Source organism: Apteryx rowi, unplaced genomic scaffold, assembly GCF_003343035.1.
Source record: "Apteryx rowi isolate R43461 unplaced genomic scaffold, aptRow1 scaffold_93, whole genome shotgun sequence".
Classification (NCBI taxonomy): Eukaryota; Metazoa; Chordata; class Aves; order Apterygiformes; family Apterygidae; genus Apteryx; species Apteryx rowi.
The window spans coordinates 338,671-359,596 of record NW_020451238.1 but is presented as its reverse complement, the minus strand read 5'-3'; positions in this window follow the sequence as shown (position 1 = coordinate 359,596).

Here is a 20,926-nt window from a genome sequence, read left to right as displayed (position 1 = left end):
TTTCAGTGCTTGGCCTTAAGTATTTGCCAGTTTTACCTCAGCTAAATAGACAGTTTTCACAGAATGCAGAGCTTTGCTTGTAGTCACCGCTATAGGAAACATGCAGGAAGCACAATAGTTATTTAACACAAGCAGCGAGCTTAAAGGAACCAATTGTCTTAACACTTACAAAAGAGGACTTATATACAAAAAGATGGATTGTCTAGTGATGTGGCCTACTCCATTCTTTGAAATATATTTATACTGATGTGGGCATTTGAGTGGGATGGTGGTCAGATGCCTCCTAGCCTGTTAACCTCCGAAGGATGTCTTATGTAACATGAGGAAGCTATTTCTACTTAATTTTCCACCCAAGTCTCATGCATGATCTGTTGCTGTACCATAACAAGCATTAATAATTATCACACAGGCAAACAGATGTCTACTGCGCGTAGTGCCTTGGCTAGAATTTTACTAATGTGCAAGAATAAATTCACTAAGAAGAACAAATTCTTTTCTAGATTACAATCTATTTATGCTGAATATTCCATACCCACTCACCAACCCAGCAAGCTCCACATGTGTGTATATTTAAAGACAAAATGTACAGATGAACACTGTAATTTGCTTAACTGAACATCATGTCTATTTAATCCATTTTGAAGGTCAAATATATTTTAATGTTTCTGCAAATGCCTTTGGAACCAACTTAATTAAACACCACAGTTAAATTGGGCAGTAAGTTTTCCTCAAAAACGCTTACAGCAACGAGCCTGAACAATTAGCTACAGGCTTAGACCAATCCAGCTGGAGAAGTGGAGCTGGGGCGGCTGCACTCTGCCAGACCTGTGCTGGCTCTAAGCGAGATCAGCGTGGGTGACAGCACCGTCTTCCCGGCTGCACACTGCAGAACTGGTGACAAGGAGCAAGAGCAGAAGGCCCTGAGGCAGGGCACAACGAAAGGAGGAGTCAGAGCTGGAAAGTGAAGAAAGTGAACCCGGGAGGAAACTCAGCAATGCTCTAAACCCCAGGGAAGCTCATCTACAAAACATCTGAGAATCACTGTCAGTAACACCACACAGGTATTAAGGCAAAGTATTAGTGCTCCCATTAAGGAAGGGAGCCAAGAGCTGGGGCTAGAACTCCATTGCTCTTAGTAGATACTGCCTTCGTGTGAAATATATATATATAAAACTATATGCTTATCTCATGGTATACATATATAACAGTGTAGATGCATTGCTTCTCCAAACGAGCGCTCACGCAAGGCACCTTTGCATGTCAGCAGGAGTTTATGCAGGGTTTTCGCATGAAATGTACATCTTATTTTCACACGTCAGCTCAACAGCATGTATGAACACCAGATTGCAGGCACATGTGCACATGCATGTGTACTTGTGAAATACTCTGGCAAGCAAGCAAGCTTTAGGAAAATGTTCTGTCAGACATTATGTTGACAGATGTAGATGCAATGCCTCTTCCAACTCACAGGAACCAGTCCAGACATCATCCTTCCATCCACAAAGCCAAAACTGGAGTGTTAAAAATTCAGCATTGACATCACATCCAATATTTTAATTGTTATCACTTGACCCTTTGGTCCATGCTTGTTCAAGGCAGCTTCTTTTTTATTAATATCTCACACACTGTGTGACACAACTTGAGTGTGTCCTAATTTAATTTTAATTAGCGCCGACTTTTGCTTTCCTCACTAATGAAACAGTGCTCATTACGAAGTGTAATTGAAGACCCCTAGAGGGAGGGGTGCCTGGAGACCTCATTGTGTTGGTACTCGGCATCCTGCCCAATAAAATTCCCTTCTGAACGAAAGCAGTTTTATCATTAATTCATACTGCAGGGGGGCTAACTAGCTGCCAGCCGCTGAGCTCATACAGCTCTTAGGAAGAGCCCAAAGCCTGTTTGTTTTCTCCAAAGAAACAATTCCAATTTTCTAATGACTAAAACACTTACATCGTAAATCCTCCGCTCTTGTTGTTAAAAGCATCTTTGAACATAGGCTGTTATGAAAGTATGTCTCTTCATTAGAAGCAGACTATTCATGAACTTTTTTGTGTGTGCTTTTAATTGAGCTTGAATGACACAAATATTGAGCTGTGGTTGACTCCTTTGAAATAAAAAAGACGGAAATGTGCTCAGTTTACAAGTACTCTGAGATAACCCAGGTAACTGCAATGAGAAGCAAATAAACTCGGAAGAGCGGAGCAGGCATGTATTTAAGTGACCATCTTCGTGTGCAAACAGGCTGCCACGGCTAAACCAGAAAGGAGGCCTCTACACGCAGGGCATCCCCAGAGTCTAGTCTCTTTGCTTCACAGGTCTATAATCACTGGAACCACACAGACAAATTCATCAGACAACTGCATGTACATTGTTTGTGACAGACCCAGAACTTTTTGAAAGTTTTGCTTCAAAAGTTTCCCCTCTCACAGTTCCTGGACAGAACATAGAGCAGAACTGTCACTGCGCTCTCTCTGAATAATGCTGGAGTATTTGCACAGGGATTTATTCCGAAATAGGTATTACATTTTTAAATTCACATCCTGCTTCACTCTAAACTAAGTTTGGAGAATGTCAAGCTTCTGTAACAGAACAGAACACAGCAAAACGGGGCCTCCAACTTTAACAGAGCTATCGTTATATTAAATACTGAAAATCATAGAGTTCTTACGTCTAATACCAGTGACACTCTTGAATCTGGGCAGTCAATACCATATCTTGCAAGAGCTGAGGGTGCATATGCCAACAGATACACAGATCAGCACAGGAAAGGGACATAAGTTTACATACAAAAGGAGGTTTTACCTAGCATGTACTGGGATTAGAGACACTCATTTAGTGATGACCCCAAGTAGTACTTCTGTGAAAAAGGCACCTCCTGCAAACAGGTTTGCTGAAAAATGCTTGGCCTTTTTTCCGGCACTGATAATAAGAAATTGCCAATTGAAATTTTCCCCAAAACCAGCAGCAAGAAAGCATACATTTTATTTGGAGCAGTGGGGATTCAAAGGTCTTTTCCTTCCATGGCTGTAAATAACACCGTAGCTTGTATTTTAATGCATATCTGAAAAGTAAGACACCAGAATGACTTTGCATTCTCTCTTGGGATTTTGGTCCCTGTGAGCATAAAAAAAATCTAGGAGCCAAGTCCTGATGCCACTGTTGTTAACGGCAAAATTACCTTTTTTGGTTTCTGGCCCTACAATGCTTCTTAGAGCCAAAGTTTCCCAGTAGTTTGGTGCATGCATGCTGATCTGCAACTCTCCCTGCTATTCCAACCCCCGAGCAACAACTGCAAACAAAGGCGAATTTTTCCAAATTCATGTGGCCCAAGTTATATGCACAAGCATTCTCTAGGTCACCTGACCAGACCGTATAGAAAGCTCAAAATATGAAGGAAAGTGGCACATTTATACAAATCCAGTCCATATCCCCAACCTCAAGTTAATGACTTTTCATTAAACTTTCCTGAAATGGCCCTATGTAAGCAGCAGCAGCAGAAAAGATGCACAGACTATTGTGCATTCAAATGATTCCATTTCCAGTTTAGTTCTGGAGCTGAACCACAATTTAACTGCATCTCAGAACAGAAAAATCTCTGTGTTCATGTGTCCATTATAAGCTTGGGCTTTGGTGATAAAGTTGGGAGAGACCCAGGGAGGGGATTTTGCCTACTGACTCACAGCACCCATCACCAGCAAAATATCATTAGTGAAACTCAGTCCTGTTAATAATGAAGTGTCTGATAGACAGAGCCGCAGTGGTTCTGCTATTAATCTTGTCCTGACGCTGTTACATTAGAGGATGTAAACTATCTTTTCTCTCTACTCATTATGAAAACTGTGCAATTCAGATCCTCCCAGGAGTGTTCCAATTAGCCAAGCCTGCATCACACTCAGTTTTCTATCAACTCACTGCACTAGAAAAGCTAACCTCATACCGCAGGCGTGCACAGAAACAGCCTGGGGTAGCATATAGCTGCTGACTCTTCAGATACATTCTCTCTAAAGTTGCAGGTTTTGGTCTTATCAGCAATTCCTGAATCTATATAAGAAAAGCGAATCCAACAATAAAATATTCTTAAGTGGCTAAGAGACGCACATGTCTCTTGATTGTAGTAGAACCATGCCTATGAACTGGGGGAAAGGCAAAGGCTATGCATGACCTTAACCAGCTACTTTTATCCATAAAGCAAGATTTGGTAATGTCCAGTTACACGAATGATGAGACAGCTGACAGAAGCACCTTACAGTCCGAGCAAAGCTCCCCTCCTTTCATGGCACAGTCAGTTGGCAAACGGTTATCTCAGTGTTTTGTGCCTCTATCAGATTTTGGCAGGAAGCGTAGCTCACCTCTTGGGCTTTCCTAGCTAGCACTTCAAAGGACACCTACCCCAGCCCCAGTGTTTTACATGAACAAATGAGTTCTAAGAAGTGATTAAACTTGCTGAAGTTTTGCTTTTTCCAGTCTAAAAGCAAATGATTTCTGCAGTATTTTCAAAATTGATTTCATTTAGGATGGCAAGCACAAAGTTATTCCATCTTTCTTAGGTAAGATGAAGTATGGGTTTTGTTGCACAAGTGAATTAACCTCTCCATGGGAATTAAAGCCTGCTTCATCAGAGGATGGTTACAGTGGTCAGAATGTCTCCGTTAGGCTCTGGTCACACCTCTTGTTCTGCATGCAGTGAAGACAAATGATGATGCTAATTCCCTAGCCCAAGCCCTGCCAGAGATTACTGCCCTTCTGCTCCGCTAGCATAACAACATTTACAGTCGTTCCCCAACTCAATGCTGCTTGTTGAGGAGCTGGCAAGCGAAGGGCAGGGGCTCATTGATGCTTCATGTGGCTCAGCTACAGCTAGAATAGGACATGCAGACATAACCTAAGTGTCTCTCAGCCCCCTGGCTGCACTTGGCCATTGCCATCATTTTAGGCCTTCTGGGGGACAGCAGAAAGAAGGATAGAATTTAAGATTTCATCCTTTAGCAGTTAGTTTCAAATCCTCCTAGGAACAGAAAGAAAAAACTACTCATGCAAAGCGATGCAGAGCTGTTGATTACAGTCTGCCGCTCGCCAGGCAGGGAGCATCCCCAGTCATTTCAGCTGCACGCTGACCGCGGAGCTGTGTGAATGTCAGCAACACAGACCGTTTCAAGAGCGCACACTGCAGCACACCCAGAGAAAAGGGAAGGGTATTTGAGAGGATGCAGCACACACCGAGCAGCCCACAGACATTGCAGAATGTGCCTCTTTTGGTGCATGTAATCCAGAAAGACAGGAAGAGGTTTTTGATTTTTCTTTTTTTTCCACAGTCCCCTAATTTAAGCAAGTTCTAATCCTGAAACCACTTCACATACCCTAGTCATGCAGCCTTCCCAAATGGCTGGTGATAGAGTCTAGGTCTGAGATTTCGACAAAACACATAGGCAATAGCTACTACTAGCATTTTCTAAGCTCTCAGCTCTCCTTAGTTTGAAATGCAAACTATGCATATGTGCATTAGCAAAATGGCACATTCCACTGCGCCCGGAGCGAACCACCCCGGAGGTGACATTGGGCAGGGGTTACATGTGCATGGAGCAGCCAGCTGATGCGTGAATCCATTACTGTTATCAGCAATGCATTCAAATGACCTACTTTTTTTAACATTGTCACAACAACATGACGGAAGAATTCAGTAAATGGCCAGCATGCAATTCTCTATCCAGAGTAATCAAATAATAACCCATGCAGATACATAGCACACTAATCCACTTCAGGTATTACTAGATTTTTCCATGAAGAGCTATCAAAGAAAGGTGGAAGAAGCCAGGAAAGATCTTTTTAATCTTCTGAGTGCTCCTTTCCAGCACTGAGACAGCAGGGTCACTGTGCAAGCTGGTGCTGTAAATGGCAAATGTCACAGCCCCCAGCTTCTCCTACAAGCTGAGGATGCAGAGTGACTCACTCAGCAGCGCTTAAGTGGCACAGACAGCTTATCACTGTCCCCCCTCTTTGCTGTGCATTGTACCTTTACGTTTCTATGAATTAACTTTCTGCATAAACAGCAACTATTTTGTTCTCAAGTCAGCACAGCCTGCTGCAAAACATATTACAGAGCTCCAATCTTATGAGGAGGCTTTATTGTTTGTCCTTATATTCATTACCTACTGCTATTTCGGATTGAAAGCATGAAGCTGTTTTTCACCTGCAGAAATGCATAAATGCTGGCACATACCTTTAGGCATATCTTGACATAACACCTATAATACAACTCTCAAATTTTAATGGAATCCATTTAAAAATATTAAATCATAACTTTTCATTATCTTAAAAGTAGAACAATTGAACTGAGTATGAAAGGATGATAGCAAAACAGTAGGCCTATTACAAATGTGTTGCAAATGCAGTGAGAATATGCGGAAAAGACAACTATAAATCTACACTGTTTAACAGAGAAAGACTTAAGGATTGAAGTAACTCAACTGAAAAAAAACCACATTGACTTCAACAAGGCCAAGTTTTCACTCCAGGTCTTATTGAGATCAGGTCTTGTACACATCTCGTGCAGGTGAGCCAGAGCCACAGACAACCCTGCTCCTGAAGAAACGTGGCTCCTGCCCTCAGGGGAACTGACCCAAAGCCCCCCGTACAACTCCTAGGTCCCCAAGGAACTGGCCTGGCACAGACACGGTACCTCCTGACTGAAGCCAAAAAAGGGCACAAAAATACAAGAAGAGGAGCTGACTCAAAATCTGCTTATCCTAAATAGTACCATGCTGGGAAGCGTCTCCTCTGCTCTGCTCCTAGCATTTTAAGGACATGGGGGGTTTGGAAATCATAATCAGTCTGTCCACCACCCATTTGGGAGCCAGGGCAGGGACACACAGACTACAGCATTCTGCCCAAAATGATGGTAAGAGCAATTCATCTACCTCCCACTCTCCCAAACACATCTGCTGTGAGCGGGAAAGGCTACTCCGTAGCTGCAGGGATCTCAACAGCCAACGGGCTGAGACACCAATAAGCCAACAACCAGTAATCGGGGGGGGGGGGGAATCAAAACAACTTCTTTAAAGGGGAAAAAACAAGCCCAAAGCAAGTAATTCATACTTAGCACACAAGAAAACCCTGGGTCCTGATACACCCCTTGAAGGCTGTACAGCACATAGAGGTGTCTATGGGCTACTTATATCAACAGGCACGTTTAATGTCGTGAAGCACGCAAAAAAAACTTTTAAGGCAAGAAGAGCTAACAGCAGCAGGAGAAACCAAATGTTTAGCTTTGCATAATAAATGTGAGCATTCAAACAGCCACAGTGAAGACCCTCAAGCAATGTCTGTGCACACATGCATTTTCACTGTCACACACATACACCCCATCCCTCCCACTGACAGAAAACCTCTCTCCTCCATTTGTCCTGTGCTCTCTCTCATGCTTCTTGGGATTGCAAACATTGGTTGGCAAATGGCCATTTCAGGCGAGAACACTCCCTACAGTGTGAGGGCTTACTATTCAAAGGTGTTAAAATGTAACACATGCAAGAAGGGGTTCAGCTCACAGGGGAACATGGCACTCACTTGCAAAAGCTGGGGAAGATGGCGGTGGTGAGGAAGGGGCTTTCCAGTCCTGTACACTGCAGACCCAGGTAAGAAGTGGGGAGGTTTACCAAAGCAGGCGGTAGGCTGGGGGAAGCTTGTCAGTCTGTAAAATTATGCACAGAATAGGTCATGTACTAGCAGTACAATAGCACCAACTTGCTCAGACTTGGTTATTTGAGTGCAAGACCCTGTGGCTATGATTGCAGTAGAAAAGCAGAACTTGCTAACTTGGCTGAAATTTGTTTATGGAAGTCTCTGAGCTTAGAAATAGCTCTCCAAATTCTTCACCTACCAGTCGTAAGAGCAGCTTTCTTTTTTAACCACATATACACAAAGCATTGAACCCCACAAACTACTTGCACCACATGAAGCTTTTGTACACAGCCTGCTAAGGACCCTCCTCAACACAGTGAGCTCATCAGAGATAATGCAGCGTCTGTGGAGGCCTCTTTCATCTGCACCAGGCCCAGCGAGTGCTCTAACGGTCGAACCTGTTTGCCAGCCGGTGCCCAGAGGGGCCCAGCCCCTGCAGCTGCCAGCCACAGCCCAGAGACTGGCCACTCCGCACGTGTCCATGCCAGACCTCCCCTACCTCCCCAGCTCCCCAAGCTGCTCCTGCACGGTCTCTTGCAGGGATGCTATGTTACTGATACTGGTGCTTTCAAGACATCCCATATTACATCTCTTGCATATAAAGGGGCTGTTTTGTAGGCTGCCTGATATATGCTCCCCAGACAGATGTTCGTGGCTGTCCCTGAACAAAAGTTTGGGAGTCTATCTTGACCATGCTGATCAGATATGAATTAGCTGTCTAAGGTTGCAAGGCCAATACGAAGGGATTTTTCCACATGGTTTGTTAAAATTAGATCACAAGCAAAAAATGCAGCTTAGTCCTTCAAAAGCTGCAATTTGCTAAGCCCTGAGGGCTTTTTGGCAAGTTCTTCATATTTTCTCTCAAGTGTTATTCACCTCTTTGTGCTGCCAAAGTTCAAGACAAACCTCTGTTCCAGGGATCCCTTAATGTCAGTATGATCCTGGTAGCAAGACTGTAGTATGCATGTACAGACCAGATGAGAGAGCTTAGTTCTTCCTTTTGGGGCTGCTGCAACTGCCCAGGTCATGGGTGGGAAGAGGACACGATTCTCATGATTTGATGGAGGCTGGGGAGAATAGGTGTCCAAATGACATAAAGCTTGCTTGCTTCCAAGAGCACTGCCATTTCACCAAGCAATTCTTACTTGTCCTCTTTAATCACTGATGTTAATTCCAAATTAAATAGCACTTCTTTGTATTCTGCATAACAAGGTCCTCACGTTGTTAGAAGAGAGACGCATCCTTGTGCTTTTGCTTACAATGTTTTCCATACAACCCCTTAATTCCTGTGATTCCAGGGCTAGTGTTATGTCAGGAACTTTGGTGTTTCCTACATGTCTCTCATCTTTCTGTGACCCTGGAAATACCAACGCCTCAGACAACTCTGGAAACTTAATTCTTTGCTGTACAATTATCATCCTTCAGAATACATGGTTTTCCTAGACTTTCTCTTCTCAGAAACACCACACGCTTGTACTGTTTCATGCTGCTTCTCCTAAGGCTCTGTCATGCATCCTCTGATTTTTGTATTACAGCCAAAGTTCATCAGGATTAACACAAAACTCATTAATCCTTTTATTATTATAAATAACTTTATGTCATCCTATGTGGGTTTTTCTTCTTTCCAAATGTAACTCTCATTTCAAAATGGGTCTTTTCAATCCAATTTCTACCAGCTGCATTCCTAACTCCTCCTTCTAGTATTGTGTCTAATGAATTTTGGTTGTCTTTGCACCAAATCCAGACAGGAATACATTATTAAGTTTTATGTACAGGCATTTCAGTATTCCAATTCTTTGTGTTCCCTTTTGCCTTCATGGTATCTATCATCACTCTGTCTATACGAAAGGAGACTAAAAGGGCCAGTTAACATAACGGGGTTTGCTCTGGCAACAGACAGCTTTGGAGATGACACAAAACCAGTGATGCTGAATCAGTAGTAGCTGCATCTTCTTATAGGTAAATTCCACTACTACTTTTTTCTTGACAAACCAGGGCTTCCTCTTGCTATGAAATCATCACTGCACAAAAAACAGTGGCAGAACAGCTGTGAAATTCCCTCTGGTTATGCCCCCAGCTTGTCTAAATGTCTCTTTTAAAGCAAAGAGAGAGGAGATAAACTTATCCAGACCTTTAAGGCAGCACATTCCCCAAACATATGTTTAATGTGCAATATCAGGACATATGCACATACCCACCTAGTACACAGTGACATTCAGAGAATATGCATTTACTCTCTCCTCAACCTATTTTCCAAATGATGGAAGATTTAAAGTTTCTAATTTTTTCCTTTCTCTTGATGAAGGATTTTCACTTCCTCAACCCCCCTGGGAGGCAGAGTCACAGCAACAGCAGCAGGGCGCTGTAAATCTTTGAAACTAATAATTATTAAACACATAAATCTATTTAATGCATAAAGCCCCCAAACACGCTGACTGGATAATATGCAAGAAAGAAAGAGAGAGAGAGAAAGAGGAAGAAAGAGAGAAAAAGTAAGAGAGAGTAACTATACACTGTCAAGGAATCTGTTACATAGCAAAAGGGCCTTGCCATCTTTCGAAACATGAGGCTGGAATTACATTTCAGTGATAAGGCTTCATTTGCCAAGATAGTCATTGGGGAAGGTCCTTGGGAAATCCTTGGATTCCAGCTTTTCATCCCACAATACCATCAACTCAGCTGAGGTCCCTGGTAGTGAGCTGTAACCCAGAGCAGGAGAACCAGACCTTCTGAGTTCTTTTAATGACCACAACTGTCCTCTGGGCCAAGCCCTAGCAGTTCACCCTTTGGGCCCCTGAATGGGGGCAAAGGAACTGTCATGCCCAAGGCAAGAGCCAAGAGACCCGACTTCTGGCTCTACCACAGCTTCCAGGCTGCAAGCTTGGATCAGACTGTTCTGGTGCTCATCTCATGTCCTAGTAGTGCTCTGAGGACTCCAGCTGAAGGAAATCTCCTTCCTCAGCTTCATAGCACACAATTTCCTCCATTCCTCCGCACCGTTTAGGATCTCTGAAAGGCACTAAACTGCACCATTTCCTCAGACTTGATCTTCTAGCAGGGCAAAGAGGGTCACTTCCCACTCACGACACAATTGCATGGGTGCCAAGCATGATATTTAGGACAGGTGGTTGTGAGATACAGTTTGCCTCCACAAATACTCTTTGGGAAAATGTGAAACAAGTGCAGCATCTTCCGTCAGGAAGCAGCTTCTGTGTTGAGCACAGAATAATGCTCTCGTATACGCCGTGGTAACACAGCCAAAGAACAAGCACCTGCAGCAGCCATGAGAGAATTCAACTCTCATTCACTGCTGACTTGAGGCAAGAAGAAAGGGTAATGGGGCTTTACAGGTTGCATCTTCCCATTATGGTTCTCCTTTTCAGTCCCAGCAGCTCCTTCAAGCCCACTGATTTTGCATATTAGTAACTACAGTAGCCTTTTGCAAGAGAATGCTGTTGTGGCATTTGTAACTTATCTGTCTCAGCTGGCATTTATCTGGCCTTCAGCAGGGAGCAACAGATTTGAGCAAGCAAATTCCCCTTGCAGTGGTCAAAATGGAGCCTGGTGTGATGCAGCAACTGTTTTCTATACCAGAAAGTTTGGAGGATAGCATCTCTGCAGACCTCCTCTTCTCCCCTCACCTCCCCAAAAGAAAGGGAAAAGCACAAGTGCCTGCCTCCGGGAGGAACCTTCCTGTTGACTTTGACAGAAGTAAATAGAGCTGCAAGACTCTAGCTGGAGACAGAAAAAAAGAAAGACCCTCATAAGAGCTGACTGTATGTGAAAGCTATGCGCCTGTCCTGTCTGTGACTTACATCTCTTGTCATAAAAGAATCAAGTTGTGATTGCTCTTTGTGCTTATTCTCAATTACAACTAAGGTACTGCTAAATTCTGGTCAATGTGACAATCTGTGACAATCACACTTGCGAAGACAACAGATCCCATCACAAACTTAGTTCTCTCCATAAATAAATTCATACCCACCCCATCCAGGTGCCACGTACACAACTTCAGAGCCAAGTCTATTGCTAAATAGAATTTGCTTAAAAAACAAAAAACCCCCTAAACCTCTTTGTTTTATATGAAAAAATCTGTTACCTTCTCAGAATAAACACATCACATTTTAGGTTTATTTGGTAGGAAATATTAGTGAATTTACGAACACATTTTACTATTTGGCTCACAAAAAAATTAAATTCTGGGTCCATCACAAAATTTGACACCTCTCTCAGTCATCAGCTTGTTCCAAACGATCATAGCTAAATGCACACTAAAAAGCTAATGTGTCTTAAAATCTATTTAATTCATGACCACACACACTATGACATCTCTATCAATGACAAATTTGTATCTCAGCAAAGAAGATTTAGGAACTTTTGAGTGGTTTTCCATTCCTTACTTTGTTTGAATTCCTTAAAGCTTTACCTCAATTCTGAATTCCTTGAGCACGCAATGCCCACTTCTGGAATGACACGTGTAACATATCCCTGTAATGTTTTTACCCTGAAATTACTGATATATATTCTCAACTTTAACTCCATCTTAGCATAGGCTTTTCCTGTGAATATGGTTCTGGATGTAGATCCAAATTTTGCATCTGAGGAATGTCTCTTGCTATTTCCAGTACAGAGAAATATCAAGACTACAAGATGCCTTGAGCGGGACTGCACTTACATGAACGCTAACCATAGGACTTTGGTAAATCTTAAAAAAGGCAGCACAGGAATGTGACAGCGAGGTTTAGGATGTCAAAATTCAAATAAATTTGATGAGGAATTTGAGCAGAAGATTGGAAAAGATGATCTTCAGTGGTCCCCTCCAACCCAAATCATTCTACAATTTATGAGAGTAACTTTAAGTTTGGTCACTAGAGAATTTGTTTCAGTCTGCTTATTCATTTCTCTGCCTTCCACTCTGCTTGTATCAGGCTTCTCGTCTCAGCAGAATGGAAACCAATAAAATGTTCCACGTTGCTCTGAATCCCTCCACTGGAGACGTTCTGGATGGTCAGAAGCAGGCGCTCCTCCTGCCTGTAATGGAAACATGCTGACTGCAACTGACTGCACTTTGAACAGGCAGATCAAACACTGTGAGTGACAGATTGAGAAAATGAAACTGAATCATCTCCATATTCTGTTGTAGGATTTTTTCCCCGAGAAAATATGAAAGTGAAATGTGGTCGACAGGTCCAAGGAGACTGAATTTAATCTTCTTTTGAAGTTGTCTGTGGAAGGCAAGAATAAATGTGAAAGGGATTTTTGGACAGATCTCCCTTTATTTTGCAAGCTAATGGAATTTGCTGAAACAAGACCACCAGCTGTTTTGCTTATAATATTTTGCATTGGGATCCAATACATTCATTTCCTTCTAATAGCTACTGACTCTTTTCCATACTAAAGATGGGCCTCATCCAGTGCTCCAGATCCAAACATCCCTCAGCCCTAATGGTATTCAAAATTGGAAGCCACATTTTTCAATATAGTAAGTATGATGAATCAAACAAAAACCTCAAATCAGTGACTTGTGTCTTCTGAGAGTATGCAACTGATACCTTGATTAGAGTTCTGTGACTTGAAATCTTGAAAACTATATCACAAACTTCTTGTGTAGGAATGGGCAAAATAAAGATATCTGATAAAAAAAATTAAGCATTTTTAATGTCTATTTTTGAGCAAACATTTCTCAGAAGTCTGAAAAAGTCCAGATTCTTATTTCTAAACTATCCATTACTTACAGGCTAGTTTCCTGAGAAAACAAAACTTACACAATCCCGCACTATGTGTGAATATATGTTTGTCCATTAATAATTTTGTTATTTATTAATACTATTTTTACAATAGCATGTATTTCATATTGCTTATTAGTTATAAGTCATTGGCCAATTTCAACTAGATTTGACAGAGACAGAGATCTCAAAGATACTCAAGTCCTAAAAGTTTTGTGAAAAACAGGCAGCTGGATAAAGGAGAGAGCTGCAAGGGACTATGCGCTGGACCTCATTTTTACTAGCTCAATCACAATACATGAATCTACAAGAAAATTGTTTTTGCTAATCCTGCTATGCACAGAATTACTCATTTTGCATTTCTGTGCACATCTCTCTTTCTGATCCAAGTCAAGACTGTCCATGAAAAATACCTAGAACGGACGGGACTGTCGGTCTACTCATTGTTGAGCCAGAACTCAAGCTAAGTTAAGCTAAGTTCTTATGCAAACTTAGCTTACTTAATCAAATCCTTGATGTCCATCCTCTCCTATCAATGATCCCAGAAAAGAGCAGTGAGAATGGTGAGAGCTTAAGTAGACCTGTTTCACAAGCAAAAATTACAGGAATTGAGGTTGTTCAGTTTAGACTCTTGAGGAATAAAAAAAGTCCTATGGGGAAATATGACGGAAGTCTTCAGACACAGAAATAGATACGGCAGAGGAAGGAGGCAATCAATTCTCCAAGTCCATGGTGGAAATAATAAGAATAAATTGAAACAAGGAAGGTCCAGGCAAGACACAAAGAAGCCACTTCTTACGGTAAGGAAAAATGAAGCAATAGAACTAGACTGCCTGGGAGGCTGCAGAAGCTCTGTCACTGGAGATCTCTAAGAACAAGCTGGACATCTTCCAGGAGTGGCACAGGGAGAGCAGAACCTGCTCCGAGTCAGAAAAACAGTTCTGACTGTCTCTCAAGATCCCTTCAAGCTCTATTTGGCTACGCCTGTAAGCAGCAGAGTGGATTGGGAAAAAGCAAGAAAGGGCAAAAAGAAGGAAATAGAATAGGAAAGACATTTGGAGAAGGGGAAACAGGTGGAAGCTAGAAATCCTGCATATTAAATGCGGCTAGGCATCATTTGTTCACTGCTGGAGAGACAACTGAACAAGAGTTTTCTATTACACCTCCTGCAACCACAACTACCAGCCAGCAAGCCTGTTCCACTGCTGGGACATGGCATGCAGAGCAAGTGCAACAGCCAATTCAGAAGATAATCCATCCTCCTGTTTATTGCCATCCCCTGGTTTTATGCCAAAAGCTTCCAAGGTTCATCTGTCTGTACAGCACAAGGATACCTTGAGAACCTTTGTCATCCTTTATCTGGCACATATCACTGTGTCCCAATGTCACCCTTCCCAGCCTCAGAGCTGGTCTCCCAGGAGGCTGTGAGAAAACCACACAGAGAATGTGATCAGAGCCTCCAGCGTAACACAGAGGGAGAAAGCAGAGACACAGCTCGGGACCTGCAAAACCTGGGCTCAGGTTCCAGTTCTACCACACCTCCCTCACGCCACCGTGGCATAATCAGGAAACCACTCTGCACTCCAGCCTCCCTGTTGGTACCATGGGCGTAGTATCTCCTGGTTTGAGTAAGTGAGGTGAGCTTGAACTCACAAACCTCTGGAGACATCCTCGGGCTTCTCAGAGTGAATGGGCTCTGTAAATGCTCGAGGAACAATTTTTGCAAATCAACATGCTGCCACCTAATGGCAAAAGAGGACGAGCATCAACTGGGTGATTGGCTGACTGTCATTCTCAACACTTGCAGGGGCCTGAGTTTTCTTTGAGGCTTAGAGATGTCTTGAATTTGGCCTAACTTTACTTTGTGGGAAATTCCATTCACCCTCCTCCCACTGCTGCATTTTCTAGTGGGCACACAGATCCCTGAATACTGTCCTCCCCACGCTGTTATTTACTATTCACATAGTAAGTCATTGTTATTACCTTCAACTCTGTCCCTTCCACGCATCCTAGTCAGTAAAACTTCCCCTGCCGTGTCGCAAACACATTAAATATCCATCCCTGTGATCCACGCATGATCGATCTCCCCATCCCACATTACAGTCATGATTAACCTTCTCCCACTACGTCACATATTCAATACACCTCCTTTACCTCCTTCACTCAGACAAAATGAATCTCCTTAGCATTGTCAATAATAATTTTCTTTATATCCTGCATAACAACATGAGGCAACCTGACAGAGCACTCAGGCAATAATTCAATCTTAGCTTCCCACCGACGTTCATTAAACTGAATATAACTTCACCAGAGCTGCCACTGAATTATACCCTCATATCCTTGTGGGGATTGTATATTATTCCCTGGGGAATAGCAGTAATGCAGCTGAAGACAGAATAATTCGTTTTAAAAACCCCAGGATTGTATCTGATAGCGCATTATTTCTTCATCTCATTACTCATTTTGCATATTAGTAATTAGCAGAGGTTATTTCCTCCATTTGCCCCCTCCCTTTCTGTTTCATTTCACCTCTGATAACATTATTCCATGAGAGATAAGATGCTGTAAGATTTTAATACTGGAAGCCACCTACAGCTGAAACAACAGAGATCTTCACTAGAGGCAGGCAAACCCTAGGAAATTCAAATTCTGTTTGACAAAACCCCAAAATCCCTCCTCACCACTCCTCTCTGTATTTTGCCATCTGTCCCTTTCCCTAGGGAACAAGCCTCCTCTGGACCTACTGTGCAGCTGGGGTGGGGGGAGCACACGATCACCGTGCTAACATTGTGGCACTGTACTGCTGCAGCCTTTGGCCTCAACTTCTCTTGCCTGCTTTCGAAGAGAGTCTTATGATTCACCCAGTTGTAATGATGAACACAAGATTTTTCTGAGTCCAGAGTAATTTCGTGTAAGGACTTTGGAAGCTGTTATGCAACACTGCTGTGCAGGGCATGGTAAGAGTTTGCTACGTGTCATAGAAGCTGGGAAGAGGAAGAGGCCCTACCTGTACATGATCGAAATAAATCGAAGTAATGCAACTGAGGATGTGTTTCCGCCTGGCGCTGTTTCCTCCACTCTCACTGGCCTTTGGGGAGTTCCCTTTAGCCAGCTCATATGACCCTGTTTCCTACAACAATGGGACTATTTTGCTTCCAGCAAGATGGCCACTGGTCACAAAGCAACTGAGAATCCCTCCCCAAAAGGCTACCTCAGCCCCAGCCACAGAACTGTTTCCCAGGCTCCACCTAAGCAAACGGAGCTAAAGAACAGGCGTCTGTGGCTCTGCCGGGTAGCAAACAGCAACTGCCAGGTAGGCTCTGGCCTCCTCCGTTGTTTTTTTTTTTTTTTTTTCCAAGGGCTGTTTGTTCCTGTGGTGTTTGGGGACAGAGCCCAAACATTCCCCCCACATCACTTTCCCACTCCGGCACACGTTGCCTGCTGTTAAACCTTATCCTGCTGAATACCATGTGTTTGATATTAATTACATGTCCGAGCCCCATGAAAGTCATTGAAATTTAATGAGATGCAGGGATGGAACCACTGAGCCAATGGCATTCATTAAGGGTTGCCATGGAGATCAGTTTGCCAGGCTTGACCCACATTAAGTGCCACTGGTCACCTCCCAAATAGACAAAAACATGAAATTAAAAAAAAAATTGAGCCAATTCCTGAGGGGTCCGAGCACTATGGGTTCTCACCGCCTTCAGTCAGTGCAGCTGATGCTCAGCAGAGTTCAGAGCATGGCCCACGGGTCTGCCAGGGAATGCGGCTTTAAAAGAAATCAGGAGGTGCTCCCGAGGTGCATGTGCAGGGAGGGGGAAAACAGCAACTCGCTAACAAAAAGAAGCAGTGAGCTCCTCTCGCTTCCCTTCCGCCCCTCACAAGTAGTGCAGCTGAACAGGGCTGTCACTTGTACCACATTTTGTGTTCTGCTTCCAAAATGATGCTGTTTCTAGTGAATATTTGTACTGCGACTCTGAGGCCAAGGATCAGGGGGTGAGAGAGTGAGAGACAGGGAAGAAAGAAAGGCGGTTGTAACTGAGCCTGGAAATATTAAGATGGAAAAATTTAAAAGTAAATAGCTTCAGTTCGAATCAAGGATGGCCCCGTGATACAGGCCCTGCACAGGAGTTTGGGAAAGCCGACAGTCCTTCCTGGTTCAGCCACATAGTCTCTATGCAGCCTTGGCCAGATCCTTTACTCACTATGCCCCCATTCCTGTTCCCCTTCTGTGCAAAATCAGGGTCATAACACGTTCTTCTTCCTTATCCTTGTCTACTGAGACAGAAATCAAATGAAAGTAGGAAGTGTCCTGTCCATGTGCTTTTCTAGTGCCTAGTGAAAGGGGGTCCTGACCTCGGAGAGCTCTTTGTAGTCTCTCAATATAAATAATAATAATAAAACAGAATTAACCAACCAGCTCACCAGTCTGTCTACTTTCCACTCCCTGAGTAATCTGTAAGAATCAGACTAAGATGGAAGTGCGGGAGTGGTTGGGTGGTGGGGGAGTAGGAGGGGAAGGCACCAGGCGGCTGCCTGCCCAGTGATACCCAGCTCCCCCCACGCACAGCTCTGAGCACCAGGCTGTGCCTGTATCGCACAAGTAAACCTGGAGCCATTATGGAACAGCCCCTCACACAGAGCTTGCTGCAGGTGAGACTGCACGGCAGCAGCGGAGCTGCCTCTGGGCTCTCAGCGACTGCCTAGTGTTTTATTCTTCTGTCCAAGCACTTATGTACAAGCAAACAGAACTGCCAAACCCCAAGTTCTAGAAAAGAACCTGCAAGAACATGATAGTTTAAGCCAGGTTTCAATGAAATGAAAAATGCCCTCATCACAAAGGGGAAAAATATAAGTTACAATTTATAAGGTAACTAACCCTAAGCACAAGGGCCATCCTTTGAAGCACAACCCAGAAAAACAGAGAGAAATTGCAACAAACTTATCTGAGTACATCTGGTTCACCTAACCCATCTGCAGCCCTGGGAAAAGAACCCCATTGCCAAAAATGGCTGAAACCTTATCCTTACAGCCTACGGGGGTTCGGATAATTATATCTGACATGAAAACTTGTAGCACATACAAAAAACTGGAGGAGGAGGAAAAGGTCAACTGTATAAAGATGCAATCACTGTAGAGGGGGCCAAGTTACAGCATGGTGAGCTGTTTGAGCAGCCAAGATAAACAAGGCACAATTAGGGTTACATTGGCTTACCCTTTTGAGATCCCATATGTGGGTGTATGAACCTTAAAAAAGGGCCAAGTTATCAGGACTTGCTGCTTATTTAACTTGGCCCATTCCAAGGCTCAGCCTGTTCTAACTTCATCCCATTTCTGCAGAAAACATCCCCTTTCCAATATTTTTGTACTTGCCAAGTGCTTTCTGATCACATATCTCTCTTCTCTTTATTGTTTTCATTAGAAAGAGAAAAGTGCTGAGAAAGGGAAGAGAATCTGAACTCAGGGCCTCCTACACCAAAGTCAGCAAACCTTATCCCTCTGTGCCAGCCAGCCTAGGGTCTTTGGTCAAAAATGAAAGCACAAGAATTTGCAGCGTGTTTAATTACCAACTGCAGGGAGCCTGGTGCAGTCCTACAAATGGAATAACAACATATTGAAACTGGCAAAGGAAAATCAACTAAAAACATGTTGTGGAAGGGCCACAGTGTTGAAGCCCAGTTCTGGGAGGATGCAGAATTTCATGGGAATGCGATGTCAGCATGCAAAGCCTGGCTCCTGCAGAGCAGCCCGGACCCACACCTTGGAACCAGCATTCCCCAGCCTTCGCAGAACTTCAGAGCTGAATCTAGTATTTTTACATAGTTAGCACACTGGAAGGGGCTTGCGTGCAGTATAAGGTTAATATGGAACACTTTTACAGCTCTGCCCTGTTCAAAGAACTTTATAAACCCAGTTAGAAACTCTAGTTATGTATTTATATAGTTATCATCATGGCATCTGAGGTCCTTCTCGCTGTCTAAATATCACCAACACTAACACTGAAACAGAGAGGAGGCTGATTCCATCCCCTGCTTTAACCTCCATATGCCGCTCCACAAATGCATAGGAGCCATTTCTGCAAACCTTTGAAGTTTCTTCATCAACACGTGAAACCATATGTGGTTACATGATGCTGGGAGGACCACAGTGACCACCATTTGGGGGCACAGATCACACAGCAGGAGGGAGGCAATAGTGATACAGTGTAAATGTGTGAGCTATATCCTAGCTGCAGGGGAGCAGAGGAAAGAATCACTGGTGCAAATCTTGTGCTCTGTGTATCAGATTTGACCAGCCTGTTAATGTCCTGCACCTAGCAATGGGAAGAGATTTCCTAGTTACAGGCACGCAGTGAGTCTAACGTGAGCTGCTCCACCCCAACAACTGCATTAGCAACATCCTACAGTGGGATCCAGGAGAACAGGTAACACAGGAGTTATTACGGCATTTTGGTAACTTGAATCCACTAAATCACTCAAGTGCTGATAGCTCTCCAGTGTCTTCACACACAACAGGACGGACAAATTCACTGGAAAAGAATTTAAGAGTGGTTCATCTCACTGCAGAATAGAGTCCCTGGGTGTGAATCCAGAAGTCCTCACAGTGTGGACAGGCGCTGAAAGCAGCACAGTTAGCAACACCACAGAACTGCAGCTGAGCTACCTAGAATAGGCCAAAGAAGATGCCCAGAACAAAGTGCCATCAACTCTGCCGCAAAGACGTAGCGCAAAGACAGGCTGGTTTGTATGGAGCAGTGTACGTGGAATCACTCCGTAAATGCGCTGGCCACGGCAGTGCTCTGCAGGACAGCACGGCCCCCTCTGTCTGCTGGCTGTCAGTTTGGTGAGTGCCTGCAAATACCACTGCCAGCATTGGAGCCCCAGAACACCACCACTGTTTGATTTTCTGTGTAGGGCTCCAAATAATTAAAATTGGGTGAAAGTACTGCTAAATGCACGTTTCGTTCATTGTAACCTGGCTTTTAACCTCTTTCAGCAGGGTTCGTTTATAAAGATAACTATGTTTTATGGAAGAGCAGGTCTGTTTCTTTCTCTGCCATTCACTCTGTCACCTTTTCTGCTGGGGAATCTTGCTCCTTTATCAGGTTAGTGTCTGCACCCAGTTTCAAGGAGCTCCCTGGTGCCTGGCTCAGTGCTTTGCCCAGTCTGTGCAAATGTGTTGCTTTAACAAGTAGAGGCTTTCACTGTGGATCGAAATTCTCATTCCCTGTGCACAAATGCAACCCCATGGAAAACAAATGGGAGTTTGCTCTCAGCAGAGCATAGATAGTACAGATAGGCAAGCTAGGAAAGGCTCATGGAGCTCTTGGGATGGCAAGTGTGATCAAGGCACTAGCTGTCAATCTCTGTGATGAGCTCTGAGAGGCCTCAGCCTGGAGCAAAGTTCTGAGCTAGACACACACACCCAAACCCCTCCATTCCCAGCACATCTTCCTGTGCTGCAGGTACATTCAGACAGGCTACCAACTGCAGCACAGGACCAAACGCTCTCCACTTTCCCTG